At 41.2% G+C, this 20,667-nt stretch overlaps 1 protein-coding gene across 1 annotated transcript in view; it reads left to right on the forward strand.

Annotated features, from left to right (window-relative positions):
• Nucleotides 1–203: 203 nt before the first annotated feature.
• Nucleotides 204–20,667, forward strand: part of KMT2E (lysine methyltransferase 2E) — a 607,980-nt gene continuing 587,516 nt past the window's right edge. Inside the window, 1 exon segment of the mRNA XM_029615154.1 lies at nucleotides 204–550. The gene's annotated coding sequence lies outside the window, so the exon portion shown is untranslated.

The following is a 20,667-nucleotide window of genomic DNA, read 5'->3' on the forward strand; positions in this document are numbered from 1 at the left end:
TAGCTGGTCTGACAGCTTCTGAAATCGAGAGCCTGCGCAGAGTAGTATATAACGAAGGAAGCAGCAATTTCTTTCTAGAGATGTCAAGGTCTTTACTGAAGTGGCTATTAGCCCACAAGTAAGATGGTGACCGTGGCATTTGAGAGGACGAGCCCCTCCCCCTGCACGGTGGGCGCGGAGACCCCGTGTCGCAAGCAGCGGCCATTTTCCAAGAAGAGAGTGAGAGAGGCAGTGACATCGAGCAAGCGTAGGCTAAGGTACGGGAGGAGAGGGGGGTTTGTACACACAGAAGCCCAAGCGAACGAAGGCGTTTCACTATTTTTTTTTATTCCCCGTAGCTGTTTAGTTTTCACGTAGAGGCTAAGGCTAGCTCGCAGAATCGGTGCTTCAGTTAATATCAAAGCTTTAGTAGAGGACGTCACTTTGTTTTTTTTTCCTTCTTCGAACTGTCCACAGTAGTAAAATCCGCAGTGGGGGTGTTGCATTGTTTTGGTTCGTGGAGGAAAGGTGGGCTAGCGAAGTTTTGTTGCCTGGCTTCTGAACATTGCAGGTAAGGCATTTTTTTTAAGTGACATGTGTCTTTTATATGTTTAGTTGCATGTTTCTGAAGAGTGCAGGTATTAACGAAGCTTCTGGGGCTGCCAGAAAAAATTTGGTTTGATATTTTTAAGCGCTGTGACAACTGGAGAGCAAAACAACGTTCACTACTTTTAAATACTTGGGGGTTTTTTTTGTATATCGGTGTGTACCTCATATCAGATAGGTCTTGTACGAATATGGCGGTTTATGGTAACTGAGAAAACTGGCAGTTGTACGGATATGCAACACAAAATATTTTGACTGCCCTCGGTAGTCCCGTCAAAGTCTCCCCCCCCAACAACATGGTGTAAAAGCGATTTTCTGACCTGTGGCTTTGATATGCTGAGGGTGGACAGCCTGTGTTATGGAAACCGGGGAAGTCCTGCAGTGTTTTGTTTGGCTGCTGTAAATGTCTTGTGTTTCGGGCCTTCTAGTTTCCCCTTGCAGTGCTCGCCTGCTACATATGATCTGAGGAATTTGTCCGCTCCTTCACGGGGGTAGGGGAAGGGGGAGAAGCATAAAGATCGATAGATAACCCGGAGACAGGCTTGGGGGGGGAGGGTCAAACGGTTCTGTCTTTCTCTTCACCCCCCCCCCCCCCCACTCTTTCGAGTTTTGCAGTTGGGATTATTTTTATTTAAACCCGCTACCCTTTTATTCTCTCTCGGGGGAGTTGGTCGAGCTAGAGATCCCGTTGCTACAGACATGAGGGGGTGGGCTAGGAACAAACGGTCTTCTGTGTGTCTGCGGGTACGGAAGAAGACAGTCCAGCTCGTAAACTTCAGAGCTCCTGCTTTGGAAAAACCCTCACCTCATTTACTGTGTTTTCAGTTATGGAGATGGTTTCGTGGAAATTCGTGTGGAGGTTTTTTGTTTAGTTTTTCCCCGACAGACTTAAACTGGGCTGAAAATAGAACTTCGGTTTATTTACATCCTTATAAGGAAGGACGTGTAAAACGGGGAAATATTTTAGACCCACATTGTTGACGTGGTATATGTGCAGGTTAGGGGAATTTGACTGTATACAGAATACACCAGATTTTTATTGTGGATATTACACCCTGTCGTTACTTTTTTAAAGTGCGAGGTGGAAAAAAAATGCTATTTCCCTCTTTTGTCCTTTAGAGATTCTGAAAATGGCGGCCCCAGGCTGATGTTGTGGTAATCTAATCAGCTTGGGTCTTCCACACCCCATGCAATGCGTTTGTCTGCAGCATATTGCAAGCTTTTTATAGAAAGGGGACAAGATGGTATTTTTATGCTTAAGAGGAGCGTAAAAGACGGCTAACCATTTTAGTGTAAAGAAAAAAGTCTTAATAAGTAACTTGTGTTAATCGTTTGACTTTTGGTCAAGTTACTATTTTCCTAGTTCTTGTAACCATATTGTGTGCTTATTGCTGAGAAAATGAATACAATATTAAATGGGCAAAGGGATTTTACATTTTTAATACTTTCATAAAATCTTTTTATGCAATACATGCAATGCATTTAATGTGGGTTTTTTTGTATTTAGTCATCGCAGGTTTATTTTTCTAGTGAATATTATGTATAATCATGTAACGTTTGTGAAGTATTTATGATCAGCACCCCACTTAAAACTTGTTACTAAAAGTAGTTTTTTATGGCATGATCTTAACCATTAAATTATTTTAAGTACAAGATTTTAAGCTTTACAGATGCTGACATATCCTTTATTTTACGTGACCATCCCTGGCTTAAATTTTTTAAGGCTTAGCTTAAAAATATATATTTTGTTTACTGAAATTACTCATTTTGTTTTAATAAGCATTTTATTCAGGATAATTTGTATATGTCTTCTCAGTTAACACTTGTGAAACATTCCTGAACTATGTCAATGAGCAAATAAACACAGATTGTTCTTTTTCAGCATTTTTTCTCATGTTTAGCTTTGGATATTTTTTTCTGTGATAATTTACTTCTGTGTAAAATAGGATCAGTTCATTTATTTTGTGGTTGGAAAGAAGGCTGACAGGAATAGCTAGCCAGGCAGTCCAGCAAATCAAAATATATGCTGGTGCAGATTTTGTGCAGGAGGGGGCAGAATTAGGTGTTTCATGGGATATTTTGGGCCCACCCTTCTCCAAGCCATAGAATGCATGAGCTGTCTTATTTCCCTCTGCATGAGCCTCTTTACTTATTATTGGATAGGCCCAGTTACTCTAGTGCAGGGGTGGTCTTCAAGCCACAAACAGGCCTGGTTTTCAGGATATCCACAATGAATTTGCATGCACTGCCTTCATTATATGCAAATTTATTCCATGCATATTCATTGTGGATATTCTGAAAAACAGATCTGTTTGTGTCGTTTGAGGTCCAGAGATGGCCACCCCTTGTCCTGTCTTTCATCTATTTATAAAAGTCGGAGGAAACCACACTGAACATGTTTTGGCTATGATGTTCACACTTTTACCCTCACGCTGCTTTGCATACGTTGTCTAACTTATTTTTCTTATTTCCCTCCTTACTTCACAGGGTTCACTGGGAAACCCCAGCAGTCAGAACGTAAAAAGTATACAGTTTATGCACTGCTTTCCTTTGAAAGAGAACTCTACGGTTCACATCATAATTGAAATACAATAAAATAAAAATATTACAAAATAACCACAAATACAAGCAAACCTAGACATCCTCCAAATCCTATCCTCTTTCACAGAGGGCAGAGGTTGGCAACTAATAGTAATTCCCACTCCAAACAAAATTACACTCTTTTTACTCCCAAAGCGGCAAGCCTTTTGGTACACCCCCTTCAGTGGCACCTCACTACCTGCAGCGGGCCTATATTATTGTCAGCCTCCAAAGGCATAAGTAGAAGAGCTGTTTTTGTCATGCAATTTATTAATTTATGATTGATTACCTTTTTCTGAACTCATATTCACTATTATAGCTTTTTCATGTGGGTCTGTATGGTTTTATAGTTTATTTTAGTTTTTTTTTTCTGATCTGTTATTTTGTCATTTAAGTTCTTATACTTTTATTTGGACTTTGGATTTTATACATATGCTCATATTTTAAATTGATTTTAGCAGTTATTTTTATTTTTTGAGTTATATTGTCATGTAAGTTTTGTATATGTAGTCTGTATTTTATTTATTGTGAATATTCTATTCGTTTAATTGTACATTTGCTTTATTGCAGTTTCTAAAACTGAATAAATAAACTAATAGGATTACAGATTAATACCAGTGCTAGGGGTTGTAGTAACTGGAACAGGAGCTAAGAAAAATCCTTCAACAGCAGAGGGGAAAGGCTGTCAAATACTAGAGCTGCAACCATTGGAACGGGATTCAGGAATAGCAGCAAGCAATAGAGAGAGAGGGCTGGATTAGATGAATTTTTCCCCTCCCAACAGGTCCTGCAGATAACATCTCAGCTGTTTCCTCTCACCTGCAGCTGTCCTCTATGTACTGTCAGCCCCTATGACATCAGCAGGAGAGGTCACAGATGCAGATGAACTTGTCAAAAGAACTGAAGCAAATGGCGAAAACCATACTTCCCACATTGGTTGAGACAATACCGTTTTTCGTTTGAGAGCAACGTAGAAGTTATGATGGAATTCTTTAGAAAGTTTGTTTTTTGCCACTTGCTTCAGTTCTTGTGACAAACTTCTTTTTTTTTTTTGTATGACCCACCCATGAGACTTCCCCAGAAGCAGGCAATCATTTCTGCTGAAACACTGGTGTCAGGAATTGGGATTTGGTTCAAGATTCGAACTCCATCATTTTGGGATTTAAGATTTGAATTAGATTCAATCAAGATCTGAATGGAACTATTTTTTGATTTTGGATTTTTCTGTGAAAAAGACAAAAAACTTTATGGCATTCCAAGATCACAGTTGTTTCACCATGGGCTTGAATTTCTTGACAAGATAAGTGATTTTTATTATACTTACATTTTTTTCAAGAAATTAAGCAATGAGATTTAAATGCATTGATAAATCTAGATGTATGTATATGTTTTGGTGCATAGTCCTTGAGACAAACTGACAGTGAAATTGCTAGTACCATTGTCATATGACACATTCATTTTCTAAAAGAATAGAGATTACCGGTATTTGATTTTTTTTTTTTTAATTTTTTTCTAGACCTGTTTTTTTTTTTGGAGTACATTGTGTGGTGGATGTGTGACACTTTTTTTTTTTTTGTCACACACTTAAAACAGGCCAAATTTTTATTGGAAAAGTAGGTATAGCATGTACAGGTGCCCTCTTTGCTCCTACATGACATATCATAGGGCACCTTCATTAGAGAAGCTCTTTGGGGGGGAAAAAAGGCAAGCCTATTTTACCATGGCAACAGCACAAACACTTTACTTGTAAAGCTCATAATCTATGTCATAACCACAACATACCTTTCAAAGAGCATTTAGCTGAAGTATTGGGATGCAGTGCAAACTTCTCAGTTTGTTGCTCCTGTAAGTGGTCTCATCCATCCTCGCCTTCCTCCTCTGTGTCAATCCCTTTTCCTGTATAGCTACATTCTGCAGTCTGATGGGTATGTGTATAATATACAACACACAGTGAACCCTGATTTTGACTTGTGGAACAGTTAGGAAGCCTCCAGTATAGTCTTCAACAGTGCTTTTCAAGTTGATTCTAGAATACACCCTTGCCAGTCTGAATAATCATAATGAAAATTCATGAGAGACATTGTGCCACAGTCTAAGCATTGCATACAAATCTCTCATATTCATTGTGGTTATCCAGAATACCAGACTGGCTAGGAGGTAATCCAGGACTGGTTTTAGAAACGCATAAAATTTTGAATTTTAAGCAGCTTAAAGATGTGTTCCTTCAGCGTCCTTGTCTGAGTGATGGACACAGTGTACTTTTCTTCAGACTCAAAGGTGGGATGGAGGAAGGCAGTTAGCCAGGCCAGCAGGGAATGCTAGAAACTATGAAGACATCCCTAATATGCCAGAAGACTTCAACATTTCCAGCAGATGCCCAGTAGAATTCTGTCTCCTGGATCTCAAGCACACTTAGTCACAGAGATGTGTGCTCTTTAAGTGGGGTGGACTTCCTTCTGCTGCTGCCATGTATAAGCACTGTAGCAGAAACCAGTATGTTTGTCCATTGACCATCACTTACAAATGGTTGATGTATAGCCAGAGCTGGAAAAAAAAATTATCATGTAGTACCTGCTACCGCCCAAATCCAGGAGACACTGCAGCTACGTCCTGACCATGTCTGAAATGTTGCTGCAGCTGGTTGCGGAGGAAGAGTTGTAGCTGCCACAAGAGGCCCGGGAGGAGGAGCTGACACCGCTGTGGGAGCCTTGGGCCCTAAAAGAGCTTCTGAGGCCCAGGCTGCTCTGCTTGTACAGAAGGGGAGGGGGATATAAAAAAAACGAGGTCGAGGTTAGTGGGAGTGAAAGATGGAAGATAGCTCACAGAGGAGTGAGATGTTAAAATAGATAAAACAAAATACCCTATGGAGGGAATAAAGTCCCAAAAATGCACCTTGTCAAAAAGAAAAAATCTGAAGAAAAAAAATTACAAAGAAAAATATTTTTTCCTTGGCTCCTAACATTTTTTGCTGTTGCTCAAAATATTTTTTTCAGTCTGGTCATAGTGGACCTGGATGTTCAAGTTTGTGATACTATAGTCCTTTGGAGGAACCAATGGATACTCTAATAGGCCGATGCTATATCGGGTGCTAAGGTCAGCACGCCGCTAAATGCGTAGTTTGGAGACACTAGACTTGGGCACAATGCAATACTGGGATTAGCGCGTCCAAACCAGCATGTAGCTAATAGCACTCATCACATGTAAATGCATATTGATGAGGCTATTAGCTAGTACATCCAATGTAAAAAGTTACCGCACGCTGGATGTGCACATTTTTATGCTCAAAAATTAATGCCAGCCCCCGAGGTGGTGTTAAGTTTTGAGGTGCCCCAAGCCATGCACAGAAAAGCAGAAAATATTGCATTTTTGTGCTTCCTCCGCCTTAAAATTGTCGCAATACTAAACAGGAGGAACCACATAAGCAGCAAAAAAAAAAAAGTCTTTAAAGTGGTGAGGTTAGGAAAAGACACTCAATTTAAAAGCTTCCGTTTCCCTATCCTGCGCACAGCCACGCCTCTTGGGCGCTTAAGCTATGGACACACAGTTAATCCCTGGCACATCCTTTTTAGTATGGTGGTTCATTTTCCTATTGCATCGAGCACCCAGGAGAAGTGATTGTGTGCTCGTTAAAAAAAAAAAGTGTCCAGTTTGGATGCATGAGCGTGTCAGTATTGCATCGGCCTGAAAATGTCATTCAAGAAGTGAAGGGACAAAGAAATCCCTTTGTATATAGCTTCGTTCCTGCTTAGTTCTGGGATATTGGATATAGTAAGGAAATAGGACTAGTTTGATGCCATTTCTCTGTTGGCACCCTCTGTAAACAGCCAGTAACTGAATAATGTGCTTTTACCTCAGCAGTCAAACTCTGAGGATAGCCTGTTGGGGGAAACCAGACATCCAGAGTTGGGTGATAACTCTCACCATCCTGAATCTACTGTAGTACTTGCTCCATCAATTTCTCTAAATCTGCTCTGAATCCAAATATTCTACCTGTTTTTTAAATGCAGATTTAATCCTTTTTCCTCATTGTATAGGCTCTTAGTCTCAACCAAAAGGCCGAGAAGGGACAATCCTTAGCACCTTTTCCCATCATGACACACCTGACAGACCATGTCCACATGTGTGACACACTGCTCATTACAATTCATGGCGGAAATAAAAAAAATAAAGGCCCAGTATTATTTTTATTGTTAAGAATGACACAAGGGAAAGATTTATTTATTTATTTATTTAAAGCTTTTTTTATACCGGCATTCATGATAAAATCACATCATGCTGGTTTACAGGAAACAGGGGAGTGATAACATTGAACGAAAAACTGGTGTTTATAGGTAGATATAAAAAGTTACAATAAAACAAGGGAAATTTGAACTTAGGTAAGAAGAAGAGTAGCTGGAATAATTTAGGCAATAAGAATGAACAGAATAAATTAACTTATTTACAAAGTGTTACAATTAATTACATAGTGTTGATGGGAAATTTACAAGTGGTTGTGGTATGTCTGGAGAGAGTTATAAGAGTCCGTTGTGATCGTCAGATGTGATCAGGAAAGGCCTGCCTAAACAACCATGTCTTTAGTCTTTTTCTGAATGTTGGTAAGCAAGGTTCCTGTCTGAGGTCAGGGGGTATGGTATTCCATAATGATGGTCCAGCGGTGGAAAAGGCCCGTTCTCTGAATGTTTGATGGAGTGACATATACTGTCTGAACAAAAATTGCATAAATAGTAAACATCCCACACCAAACAGCACCAATTTCCAGTACTCAAAACAGTAAACACTTAAGAAAAGGCAACACTGAAAATATTACACCAGGCCTTAAGACACCAATACATCTCCTATTAGGAAAACAGAAGAAGCCAGGCTATTATAGAGCCCTACGCAGAAACTACACGCCAGCAGAAAACCTCACCTGAATCATATGTGCTGACCCTCACCTAACAAGAATAAAGAGACCAAAACTCATAACTAGAAGCATGCAGACAAAAACTGAATTGGAAACTGCAACAAGCCAGGGTCTCTATACAGTGTAATAAAGGAAAAAGAGAAACATCACCAGTCCTTATAAAACAAATCAAGAAATATAAAATCAATAGCAGCAAAACCATACTTATAGAAATGACGACAGAAGAAGACCAAATGGCCCACCCAGTCTGCCCAGCAAGCTTTCACACTTATTTTTTTTATACTTAGTTGTTACTCTTGGCCCTTATAAGTAACTTTTTGGTTCTATTTTCCTTCCACCCCCGCCATCAATATAGATAGCAGTGCTGGTGCTGCACCTAAGTGAAGTATCTTGCTAATTGTTTAGGGGTAGTAACCGCCGTAATAAGCAAGCTACTCCCACGCTTGTTTAACCAGCCTGTGCAATTCAGTCCTTATTGGTTGTCTGAATATAAATCCTCTCTTCTTCATTCTCCCCTGCCGTTGAAGCAGTGAGCTGCGCTGGATATGTATTCCAAGTGAAGTATCAGGCTTAATTGATTCTGGGTAGTAACCGCCGTAACAAGCAAGCTACTCCCCTGCTTTTTTGTGGATGCAAATCCTTTTTTCCACATTTCCTCTTGCCGTTGAAGCATAGAGAAATGTTGGTGTCGCATTAACCGTGTGTATGTTTATTGAATAAGGATATTAATCTCCAGGTAGTAGCCATCATTCCCGCAGACCACCCCCATGCCTCTTCTCTTCATTCACATCCTCTAGACTTTGTGGATCCACAGTGTTTATCCCATACCCCTTTGAAATCCTTCACAGTTTTGGTCTTCACCACTTCCTCTGGAAGGGCATTCCAGGCATCCACCACCCTCTCCTTGAAGAAGTATTTCCTGACATTGGTTCTGAGTCTTCCTCCCTGGAACTTCAAATTGTGACCCCTGGTTCTGCTGTTTTTTTTCCCCGACGGAAAAGGTTTGTCGTTATCTTTGGATCATTAAAACCTTTCAAGTATCTGAAAGTCTGTATCATATCACCTCTGCTCCTCCTTTCCTCCAGGGTGTACATATGAGGAGAGATTGAAGAATCTAAATAAGTCATTCAATGAAGACTATCCACCTTTTTGGTCCCCTTCTCTGGACCGCCTCCATCTTGTGTCTGTCTCTTTGGAGATATGGTCTCCAGAACTGAACACAGTACTCCAGGTGAGGCCTCGCCAAGGGACCTGTACAAAGGGATAATCACTTCCCTTTTCTTACTTGATATTCCTCTCTCAATGCAGCCCAGCATTCTTCTGGCTTTAGCTATCACCTTGTCACATTGTTCGCCGACTTCAGATCATTAGACACCATCACCCCAAGGTCTCTCTCCTGCTCCGTGCTCATCAGCCTTTCTCCCCCCATCGAATACAGTTCATTCTGATTTCCATTCCCCATATGCATGACTCTGCACTTCTTGGCATTGAATCTCAGCTGTCATATCTTCAACCACTCTTCCAGCTTCCTTAAATCCCGTCTCGTTCTCTCCACTCCTTCCGGCGTGTCCACTCTGTTGCAGATCTTAGTGTCATATGCAAAAAGACAAACCTTACCTTCTATCCCGTTTGCAATGTCGCTCACAAAGATATTGAACAGGACCGGTCCCAACACCGATCCTTGCAGTACACCGCTTAAAACCGCTCTCTCTTCAGAGAGAGTTCCATTTACCATCACACATTGTCTTCTGTCCGTCAACCAGTTTGCAATTCAGGCCACCACCTTGGCACTCACTCCTAAGCTTCTCATTTTATTCACCAGTCTCCTGTGCGGGACTGTATCGAAAGCTTTGCTGAAATCCAAGTAGATGACATTGAATGCTCTTCCTTGATCCAATTCCTTGGTTACCCAGTCAAAAAAGTCAATCAGATTTGTCTAACAGGATCTTCCCCTGGTGAATCCATGCTGCCTCTGGTCCAGCAATTCTCCCGACTGTAGATAGTTCACTATTCTCTCTTTCAACAGTGACTCCATTACTTTTCCCACTACCGAAGTGAGGCTAAATGGTCTGTAGTTACCAGCCTCTTCTCTGTTCCCATTGTGCAGCAGGACCACCACCACTCTTCTCCAATCACTTGTCACCACACCCATTTCTAGGGATCTATTGAACAGGTCACACAGTGGACACGCCAGCACATCTCTGAGCTTCCTCAGTATCCTGGGATGAACCTCATCAGGCCCCATGGCTTTGTCCACTTTGTTTCCCCAGCTCTTCCCATACATTTTCTACTGTAAACAAAAAGAACAGATTATTTCAAAACAGCTGATGAATGGAATATCCAATAATTAAAAACTCATATAAAAAATTTCTAGATACCAATAAAATATTTCAAAATAGCAGACACAAAGGCCCAATAATGAAAAATAATAAGGATATAAAAAATGTTTTGCTCTGCACACCTGGGAACGTTTGATATCCAGGTGCCCTGAGATTGTTTTGAATTAGCAGGAGGAGGGATGGCTTGCTTGCAACTTTCTTCTCTCTCTCGCTCACATATACACATACTTTTTCTCTCTCACTTATTTAGGCTCTTAATTACACATTTTCACACATGCTGTCTGTCTTTTCACGCTTACACATACAGGCTGTCTTTTTTTCTCTCATGCACATGCACTCTTTCTCTCATTTACACACAGGCTCTCAATCACATACTCACATGCTCCCTCACCTAAACCAGCTCTCAGTCACACACAGACACACTGGTCTCTCTTTTACTTATACACACAGGCTCTTAATCATACATTCACATGATCTCAATCACACACGCATACTCTTTCACACAAACAGGTTTTCAATCACAAACTTACACATACTCTCTTTCACATATACAAGCCTCAATCATTCATATACTTGCTGTCTTACTCACACACACACACACACACCACCTCAAACATATATGCTTGCTCATTCACTCACTCCCCCCCCCCCCCCCCCGAACTAGCGTCAGCAGCAGCCTCCTCCACTTCCAACCCTAAAGGAGGCAGCAACCTCCTTCACTTTCAGCCCTCGTGGAGAAGGAGTCCCATTGGCCGCGGGGGTTGATGTTGTTCTTCGTTTTTCTCCGAGCCATGCTGCTCATTCCTCAGGCCGCACCTCTCGTCTTCGGGCAGATGCTGCCTGCACTAGCATGGTCTCTTCTTCCCGTGCACGCACCTGCTGCTCACCACTTCCTTTTCCGGGCTGCGGGAAGAAGAGAGCATGCTGGTGCCACTGACTCCAGCTGCCCTGCCATGTTCCGCCCGGGCTATCAGCGTTTTAAGCCCGGGTGGAGGGCCTATTTTGTTCGGGTAGGGGAAGCAACTGGGTCAGCGTGGACCAGGAAGTGTGGCGACATATCTGCGTGTGTGTGGCGACACACTGGTGTGTCACGACACACCGGTTGAGAACCACTGCCTTAGCATATAGCATACACCCTACACTTGGATCTTAGCCAAAAGTGTGAGAAGCTATTGCAGTCATTAACATGAGTTTCTCTCTCGCTCAAGTTGATACAATATTCAGCTGTGGGAGGCTCCTGAAATCTGTAGGAAAAGAATAGATGCCCAGTTGTAACTCAAATGCATATCTATTTTAGACCAGGCGGAAAGGAAAACAACCTCTTTGTACCTCTTTTATATGAACTGCTGTTAAATTATGGGAAGTATTTATGTAAACATCCATTAATCAGAAACTTGAATTAGCCAGAATTTGTACACTATGCATATGATGTAAGCCCTACTTTAGCCTCATTCCCAAACCATGTGCTGCTGGCACACCTACCGTAGATTGGTGGCATTGCTCATATTCTGTTACTACTGTTTCTGGCAGTAGTGTCAAAGATGAGGCTATGAAAAATTGCTCAAAGACAACATTTTCCGCAAGTGTAATAATGGGTGTTGGGGAGCAGTGTTTACAAGCTGTTTGCAGCCATGGCAGAACAGCAGCATTACTACTTTTGTGTTCTCAGTGGTTGTAGCCTTGATGAGCCTGGCAAAGATTCTTTCGCATTGAATTATGAAAATCCAGTTCAGCAGTGATTCCTGTAGTGATAGTGAAGAGACATGCGAGTTAGCATTTTTGTATGATAATTGTTTTCTATTAAGTTCTTGGAAGAAACTTTCAGTGTCATCTTGTCTTGCTCTCAAGAAGGCTGTACTTTTTTTCTTTTTTTGACCAATGGATCAAGGTATAAAAATGCCTTTATGCTAACTCAAAAGTTGGATATCTTAACGTGCTGTAACCAGTTGAAGACTGAGAGCTCTCTGGTTCTCTGGAAAGTACACTATTCTGTTTTTGAGGTGGCATCTTTCTTGTAGAAGTCTAACCACCCTTGAAATCACATCATCCACTTAGTTTAAACAAATGTCAGTTGGTTTGATGTCCTCATATCTGCATTAGTCCTCTGTTTCAAACACTATGAACTTCTAGGAATTCCACATATCCTGCTTCCCACTATTTTTGTTTTACTGGTTTGTAACTCAGCAGCTTTTTTTTTTTTTTTTTAACATCGAGAAAGTTCTCTAAACAAGGCTTTGTGCAACTTTTTCCTGAGATCGCTTTCAGATTTCGTGCCAGTGAAATTGAATAGAAAAAAAGCCATGGGCTGGTCCCCATGACTTCATGGGAGAAAAAGAGTGAAAATACATCAAATAACTCCTGAATATTCTCTCCTAAAACAGTAGATATTCAGGAATATGTAATATTTGCATGTTCCTCTTCTGGAGTTCAAAACATTTGAGGGTTATTTACCCCCAATATCTTACAGACCTTATGAAACTATTTTTTTGTATGCTTCTATTTAACCTATTTTTAAGCTGTAGTATGAGTTCTAAAGATTTCTTAGCATATTGAAACTTTATTACTGGAAGCTTTTACCGGGGGCAAGATGGCCGTACACTGAGAAGCGTGCCAGCAAGTCCTCGGCGATTTCCTAAAAATTTGTTACTCTTCAACCTGAAAATGCCTTATTGAGGGAAACTGTCTCTAGCACCACTTTACCTGGATTGACGCAGCAGAGAATCGAGGAGTGCTTTGGCGCGTCCCCAGTCTTGGCTCCCGATGTGATGGCCGCAGTGGAGAGGGACTTGGAGCGGGGCCTCTCATCACAGGCCGATGAGATCTCCTGTAGCCAGTAACACCTCATCCGGGGACTGGTCTTTCAGAACCAGTTTTGAACCCAGATGTCTCCCGAGAGGGGCCTGCCGGAGCAGGGAATGCAGCAAGAGGTGGAGGGGAGACCCGTTTTTTTCATTAGCAACATTGGATGGAGTACAGGCAGTGGTGAAGGCTCCCGCTGCTGGGGACCTTAGAATATTCTCTTCCACGCCTGTGGATTCGAGTCTAACTCTCTCTCCCGGACTCTGTATGGTTTACCCTCAGGGTGTTGGAGATGACTTAAATGCCCAGGTTGGTAAAACTAAAATTATTAAACCTGCCATCATTACCTTAGATGTGTTGTGGAACGCATTAGTTAACGTAGAAATAGATGTTTCCAAACTATCAAATGTGGTTGTGGAGACTAACAACGTTCTCAAATTTAATTCTACTACTTTTACTAACCAGGAGGGTAAAATTTAGACTCTCTACTAAATGTGGTGGGAAAAATACAGCAGCATTTAATTCAGACAGAGGTATCATATTCTAAAAAGTTTAAGAACATTGAGAATGTTCTCTAAATTTGAGGATACTCAACTTTCCTATTATTAAACAGCTGGCTCCAGTTGAATTATGTTTCACAGATCTTAAAAATCCCGGATACTTGCATGCTAGTAATTACCAAGGCTTATTTCTTGCCTCAAGCTCAATCTGAAGAATTACCTGGTGATAATTCCCCTCCTGGAACAACGCTGAATTTGACCTACTTTCTTCAAAATTCTCAAGAGATGGAAATTACATACAGAGGGATGCTGTTATTAACATTTGCTTTTTCTTCGGATAGAGATAATGTTCTACGAATTTTTTTTTTTATCTCGTTCCTCACTGTTCTATGGTCAAAAGATTTGGGTTTACCCAGATCTTAAGATTACTCAGTCCTGTCAGAAAACATTTCTTTCTTTGCATTCTGAGGTACAATCTAAAAGGGGGGGGGGGGGGGGATATTTCATGTTACGTTATCCTTGCAAATGTTTGGTAAGGTATAAAAATGCTAACTATATATTTTTTGAACCTGATCAAGTTAGGGTGCTTTTGGATGCTCCATTGTAATTCCAGCGTATATAAATTGTAACTTGGGATTTTTCAGTGTTTTCCTATTTTTATTACCACAATTCTGTTCCGCGTGATTTTCTATTGCCCCCCCCCCCCCCCACCTTTTCCTGAAATACTTGGGGTTGTATACTTATTTTCAGGATGATTTGTTAGATCTTTTTCTGTTTCTTCCTTTTATTATTTCTGTACACCTCAATTTCTAATGCAAGATGCTTCTTGTAATCTATGTGAAATTGCATAAAAAAATTATTAGAAGCTTTTAAAATTATTTAGTATAGCTACAATATTTCCTTACTGGGGCAACCTTTTTTTTTTTTTTTTTTCCATGTTAAGTTCAAGTAGATAACTTAAATAAAATAAAATTACAGTTTTTGGCGCTTCAGATACTGAAGGTATTTCCCTATCCCCAGAGGGTTAACAATTTAAGGGCCTAAGCTATTTCCCATAGATACAGAGTGGTGAAAAAGCCTTAGGGGGTAATTTTCAAAGGAGTTACGTGCATAAATGTAACTACTATTGTAGCAATTTTCAAAAGCCATTTACTCATGTAAAGTGCACTTATGCGAGTAAATCCTATGGATGATTCAATGGCATATATTGTAGCAATTTTCAAAAGCCCACTTACTCGAGTAAAGTGCATTTACATGCGTAAAACCCAGTTTTACGCATGTAAATGCTTTTTAAAATCAGACCCTTAGTGAATTGGGCCCTAACTTTGTACCTAAGGCAATGAGGGTAAACTAACTTGCCCAAGGTCAAAAGTAACTGCAGTGAGATTTGAACCTTGGTTTCCCTAGTTCATAGCCAGCTGCTCTAACCACTAGGCTACTCCTCCACAAAGCTGGAAACAAATTTGTATTAGAAGAAAAGTTAGTATTCAACTGTGATTTATACAGATCAAAAACATTTACTTTTGTAATTTTAAAATCTTTATGTATGTATTCATAAATGTTATCAGGCTTAGCACTGAAGCTCTTCACTTTGTATGTTTTAATTTTCAGAACTCTCTTCTGTTAATTCATTTAAGCAAGGGCTTGTCCTTTATATTTTTCTGCAGTATAAAGTAGCCCATGTCTTTTTTTTTTTTGTTTTGCAAAATAGAAAATAAACTTTTTCATTATACACAATATTTTACCAAGGGCTACATTGTTTTTTATTAGGGCTCAATGCTAAGGATATTCTTCCTGGTGCAAAACACAAACTTTTACACAAGAAAATCAGTTTTACATTAACAGCTAGCATGTTGGTTACTAATGCGATCTCCAGCTTTTGCTTTTCAGTAAAATATATTCTGAGGTCGTTCAGTCTTGTGCATCACCTTTCCCCTCTATATTTCAGATCTTCACGTAGATAAGCAGGATGAATTAGCCATGCTGTCTGGGACGTCCTCCAGTCCTGTAGGTGGTGGAGCTCTCGAAGTAAAATTCTGAGTCTTGCTGCAGTGTGTGCCTGCTTGGCACCTCCCTCCCACCTTCCAGAGTTTCCTTAGTCCGTTTTTTTTCTGCAAGCCTGACAGCCCGCGGAGCTCTCAGTCTCCTCTCAGCTTTTCTGGAAGAAAAAAATAATTGTTAAAAAAGTTTATTTCATCTTATCACCTCTGCCAGTAGTTAGGCTTAACTACTTCTCACGAATACATCGAAATCTGACAGAAAATGCCTCGTCCAGGCTTCAAATTCTGCAATTGCGGGAAAATAATGTCAGTTACTGACAGACATACCTCCTGCTATATTTGCCTAGGCCCTCAACACGACCAGGCTAACTGTGCAGACTGTGGACACATGTCCCCTAGAGCACAAAGACAGTGGGCAGCCAAGATCCAGGAGTTAAGGCATGCTGCATCGGGATCATATGCCCCCTCTGAGGACTCTGCAAGATCCTCTCCGGGACCTCCCCGTGCGTCAAAGGAGTCTCTGCATCCACAGACGGCTTCCGTCGTTCATTCTGCTTTGGCTGCGTCTACAACCAAAATTTCCCATCGACGCATGGCGCAGGCGATGCATCCACTGCGTCGAAGAAGGCAGCAGTGTCGACCAGTATTGGTGCGCCGATGCATCATCATCATCGCATCCGGCACAAGCAGGTCAAGCCGTGCTTTGGGATCGAAGCATGGACATACAACTTCGGCGCACCGAAGCGCTACAGGGTCAACTCATCACCATAAGTCGCTGTCATCGACTCCATCGACGCAAAAGCCTAATAAACAGCCAAAGAAACATATTTCTGGCCTTAAGAGGCAAAAAGACCCATCTCCTCTTCTGATTTGTGGATGAAGACCTGTCCCTAATGCATCCTCACTGTCTCTCCCATCCGACCATGAGGAGCCTTTACATAAGAGGCCATGGAAAGCATCACACTTGGGGAGCAAGATGCCTTTTCTGCCACCGCAAGCTCCACCACGAGGTGCATCACAGGATACACAACCTCAGGAGGCATTGGCATCCCAGGCAGTGTCACAAATCTCCTTAATCTTGGCACAGTTTTTGACAACAGTAGCAGATCAGGGAGGACGCAGGACAGAACCACCACAGGAGGCTCCAATGTCGACTCAAGGCAGCCCCAGTCCTGTTCCGGCCCCAGCATCACCTTCTACTCCTCTGGCTGACCGATCGCCTTTATCATCTTCACCTGGCTCTTCAACGGGGTACCCATCAGACCCCCCAGATGATCAACCAGAACCAGTCTCGCCTCCCGAAGACCTCACGTATTCCAAATTCCTCAGATCACTGCAATGCTCCACTACATTTAAAAAAAGACTCAAGACTTGGTTATTCAACCAAGCTTTCCCATAACATCAACCTGCGAAATATCCCTGCCAATATCCCCTCAGTGGTAACACGCTAGAGAACTATATAGATCTTCTCTAGAAATCACATGATCTTTGGCAGTCTATTATCTTTGGCAGTCTATTATCAAAACCCAACCTCTAGCCTATATTAGGCACCGCTCATGTTAATTATGTTATTACCCCCATATATCTTAATCCAAGTTAATTCGACCTGTTCATTGTAAGACATTTACTTGTCATTGTTGTTATTGTTTAAAATGTAAACCGAATTGATCAATAATTTTGTTATTGGAAAGTCGGTATAGAAAAATGCTAAATAAATAAATAAAGTGGGCCAAACACTAAATATCGAAACCAAGAAGCTGCCAGATCCAAGAGCGGATGCTCTTGGCTTATTAAAGGTTTTTGAAACTCCAGCAGAACCAACTGCACTCCCATCTCATGAGGTGCTGGATGCAGTAATGAAAAGGGCCTGGGAAACACCGCTATCATGCCCCTCAACTTCAAGGAAATCGGAGTTAAAATATCGAATGCTTCAGTCTTCTGATTATTCACGTATTCAGTTGCTTCATGCCTCAGTGGTGGTAGAGTCAGCGATGCAAAAGGCCCGTAAATCAAGGTTACACTCCAATGCCCCTCAGGTATGCTTAACGCAAAAATCCAGCGGCATCAGTTTGCAATTACCCAATACCTATTTGAGTGCTTACAAGCCTTGAAGCCTAAGCTTCAGGAGGGATCTCCTGATCAACACCTCCCTGAGGAGTTCCATCACATGGAGGAAGGTTTGAGACATCTCATCCATACAGTATATGAAGGGTTTGAGACATCTGCGAAGTGAACGGCAAATGCCATCACAGCAAGAAGGCTTGCATGGCTGAGGGCAAGCGCCATCAGGGAAGATGTCCATTTATTTATTTATTTATTTATTGTTATACCAAGTTTCATGACAGGCATCACATCAACCCGGTTTACAAATAACAAAGAGTGTAAAGCATAACGTAACGTAAAAAAACAATATTTTCAATAAGAACCTTGAACTTTAAATACAGAGAATCAGATAAAGGATGTGAGAAAGTTACAATAAAACAGGGAAAATTAACTTGGAGCTGGAAGTGGGGAGAGATTGAACAGAGCAATATTTACATTTCAGCCTATTAATGTAATAGAATAGTAAAATGAATAAATAAGACTATGTGAGTAAATGTGACGGTCCATCACTATGAAACAGTGCATAAGTAACCAAATGAATAAATATGACACAGATGTGAATGGTAATGGTATGATAAAAACTCAGCAGGTATTGATGAGTGTAGGTTTAAGGTTGGTTAATTCGTATTTAGATTCAGTTATTGCATACGAGTTTGTGCTATTGAGTGGAGGTTTTATTCAAGGCTTGGAAATGCTTTTTTGAAAAGCCAAGTTTTTAGTCTTTTCCTAAATGTTAGAGAGCATGGCTCCTGTCTCAAATCTGGTGGGATAGAGTTCCAGAGAGCTGGACCTGCTGAAGAGAAGGCTCTGAGACTCAAGGATTTATGTTGGTAGGTTTTGGCCTTTGGAATTTGGAGTGACTCTTTGTAGTATTCCCTGATGGGTCTGGCGGAAGTGTATTTTTAAGTGGTATTTGTAGGTCGAGTTGCGTGTGTTGATTGATAGTTTTGTATATGATGTTGATGGTTTTGTACATGATTCTATAGTGGATCGGTAGCCAATGGAGGTTTTTGAGGATAGGTGAAATGTGGTCAATTATCCTGGAATTTGTAAGGACTCTGGCTGCAGAGTTCTGAACCATTTGTAGAGGTTTGGTATAAGAAGCTGGGAGGCCTAGTAGTAATGAGTTGCAATAATCTAGTTTGGAAAAGATTATTGCTTGCAAGATTGTTCTAAAGTCATGAGCGTGGAAAAGTGGTTTAATTCTTTTCAGGATATGTAATTTGTAGAAGCAATCCTTGGTGGTTTGGTTAATGAATGGTTTGAGGTTGAGACGATTGTCTAGGATGGCTCCTAGATCTCTTACGTGGGCTGTTTGAAGGAGCGTGGGTGGTTTTGGAAGTGTGATATTGTTTTCCGGTGATATGAGCAGGAATTCTGTTTTCGAAGCATTGAGTACAAGGTTTAGACTAGTGAGGAGACGTTTAATTTCTAATAGGCAACTGTCCCAGTATTCCATTGTTTTTGAGATTGATTCTTCTATGGGGGTCACGATCTGTACGTTGTCTGCGAAAAGGAAGTGTTTCAGGCTTAATTTTGTAAGTAGTTGACATAATGGTAGCAGGTAGACATTGAAGAGGGTGGGTGAAAGTGATGAACCTTGCGGCACCCCTCTATTAGAAGGGTGGTATTGGGATTCTTTATTGTGAATTTTGACTCTATATCCTCTGTTTTCTAGAAATGTTTTGAACCAGTTTAGTGTGGCACCTGTTAAGCCAATGTTTGCCATCTGATTTAGTAGGAGGGCGTGATTGACGGTGTCGAAGGCCGCCGAGAAGTCAAGGAGGATTAGTAAATATGCTTGGCCTTTATCAATTCCAGAGAGTAGGAAGTCCATGAGTGAGATAAGTAGCGTTTCGGTGCTTGCGGCTTTGCGAAAACCATATTGGTTTGGGGACAGAATACTGTGGTCCTCTAAGTAGTTGGATAGTTGGGTGTTTACCAATTTTTCCATGATTTTAGCTATGAATGGGAGGTTGGAAATAGGGCGGAAGTTGTTGGGATCACATGCCTTTAGATTTGGTTTTTTTAGCAGTGGCTTGATTGAGGCAGTTTTTAGGTCATCTGGGTAGATACCATGTGATAGAGAGCAGTTTATGATATCTGCTAGGGTTTTTGCTATTGTGTCCGGGATGAGAAGAAGCATTTTGGAAGGGATTTGATCAAATGGGTGTGATGACGGTTTCATTCTTTTTAACACCGTTTGTATCTCTGTGATTGTGATGGGTTCGAAGGCATTAAGCTGGATGTCTTTGTTTGGGGGAGATATGTGTTATCTGGAGAAGTAGTGTTTGGAATCAGCTGATTAAGAAGATCCGATATTTTTTGTTGAAATGAAGAGCCAGTTCGTCTGCTTTAGTTTGGGCTTGTTCGGGTGGGATATCTGGAGTGATAGGTTTAGTGAGGCTGGAAACGAAGGCGAATAGAGCTTTGAGTCAAAGCTGAGATGATGAACCTTCCGGGCATAGTAGTCTCTTTTGTTTTCAACGTGGTACTTTGTATAGATGGAGTGATCGTTTGTAATCAGAGAGTGAGGTCGGTGAAGGGGCTTTGCGCCATTTCTTTCTTTTTGCCGAAGTAGTTGTTTGAGCTTTCGTAGTTCATCATAAACCAGGGTTGACGTTTGATGCATTAGAAGACCTTATTTGGTTGTCAGTGGGCAGAGAGTGTTTGCTATAGATTTTGTTATTTGGACCAGGATTGGAGGGCAGAGTTGGGGGTAGAGACATCGATGAGTGGTAGATCCGAGGTTAGAAGTTTGCTGAGGTGTTCCGAGGTGCAAGGTTTTCTGTATAGGAAAGAGGGTCTTGAGTTGAGGTTGGAGTCTGTTCGAGGTAAGGAAAAGCTGGTGGAGATTA

The sequence above is a fragment of the Rhinatrema bivittatum genome, chromosome 9 (assembly GCF_901001135.1).
Source record: "Rhinatrema bivittatum chromosome 9, aRhiBiv1.1, whole genome shotgun sequence".
NCBI lineage: Eukaryota > Metazoa > Chordata > Amphibia > Gymnophiona > Rhinatrematidae > Rhinatrema > Rhinatrema bivittatum.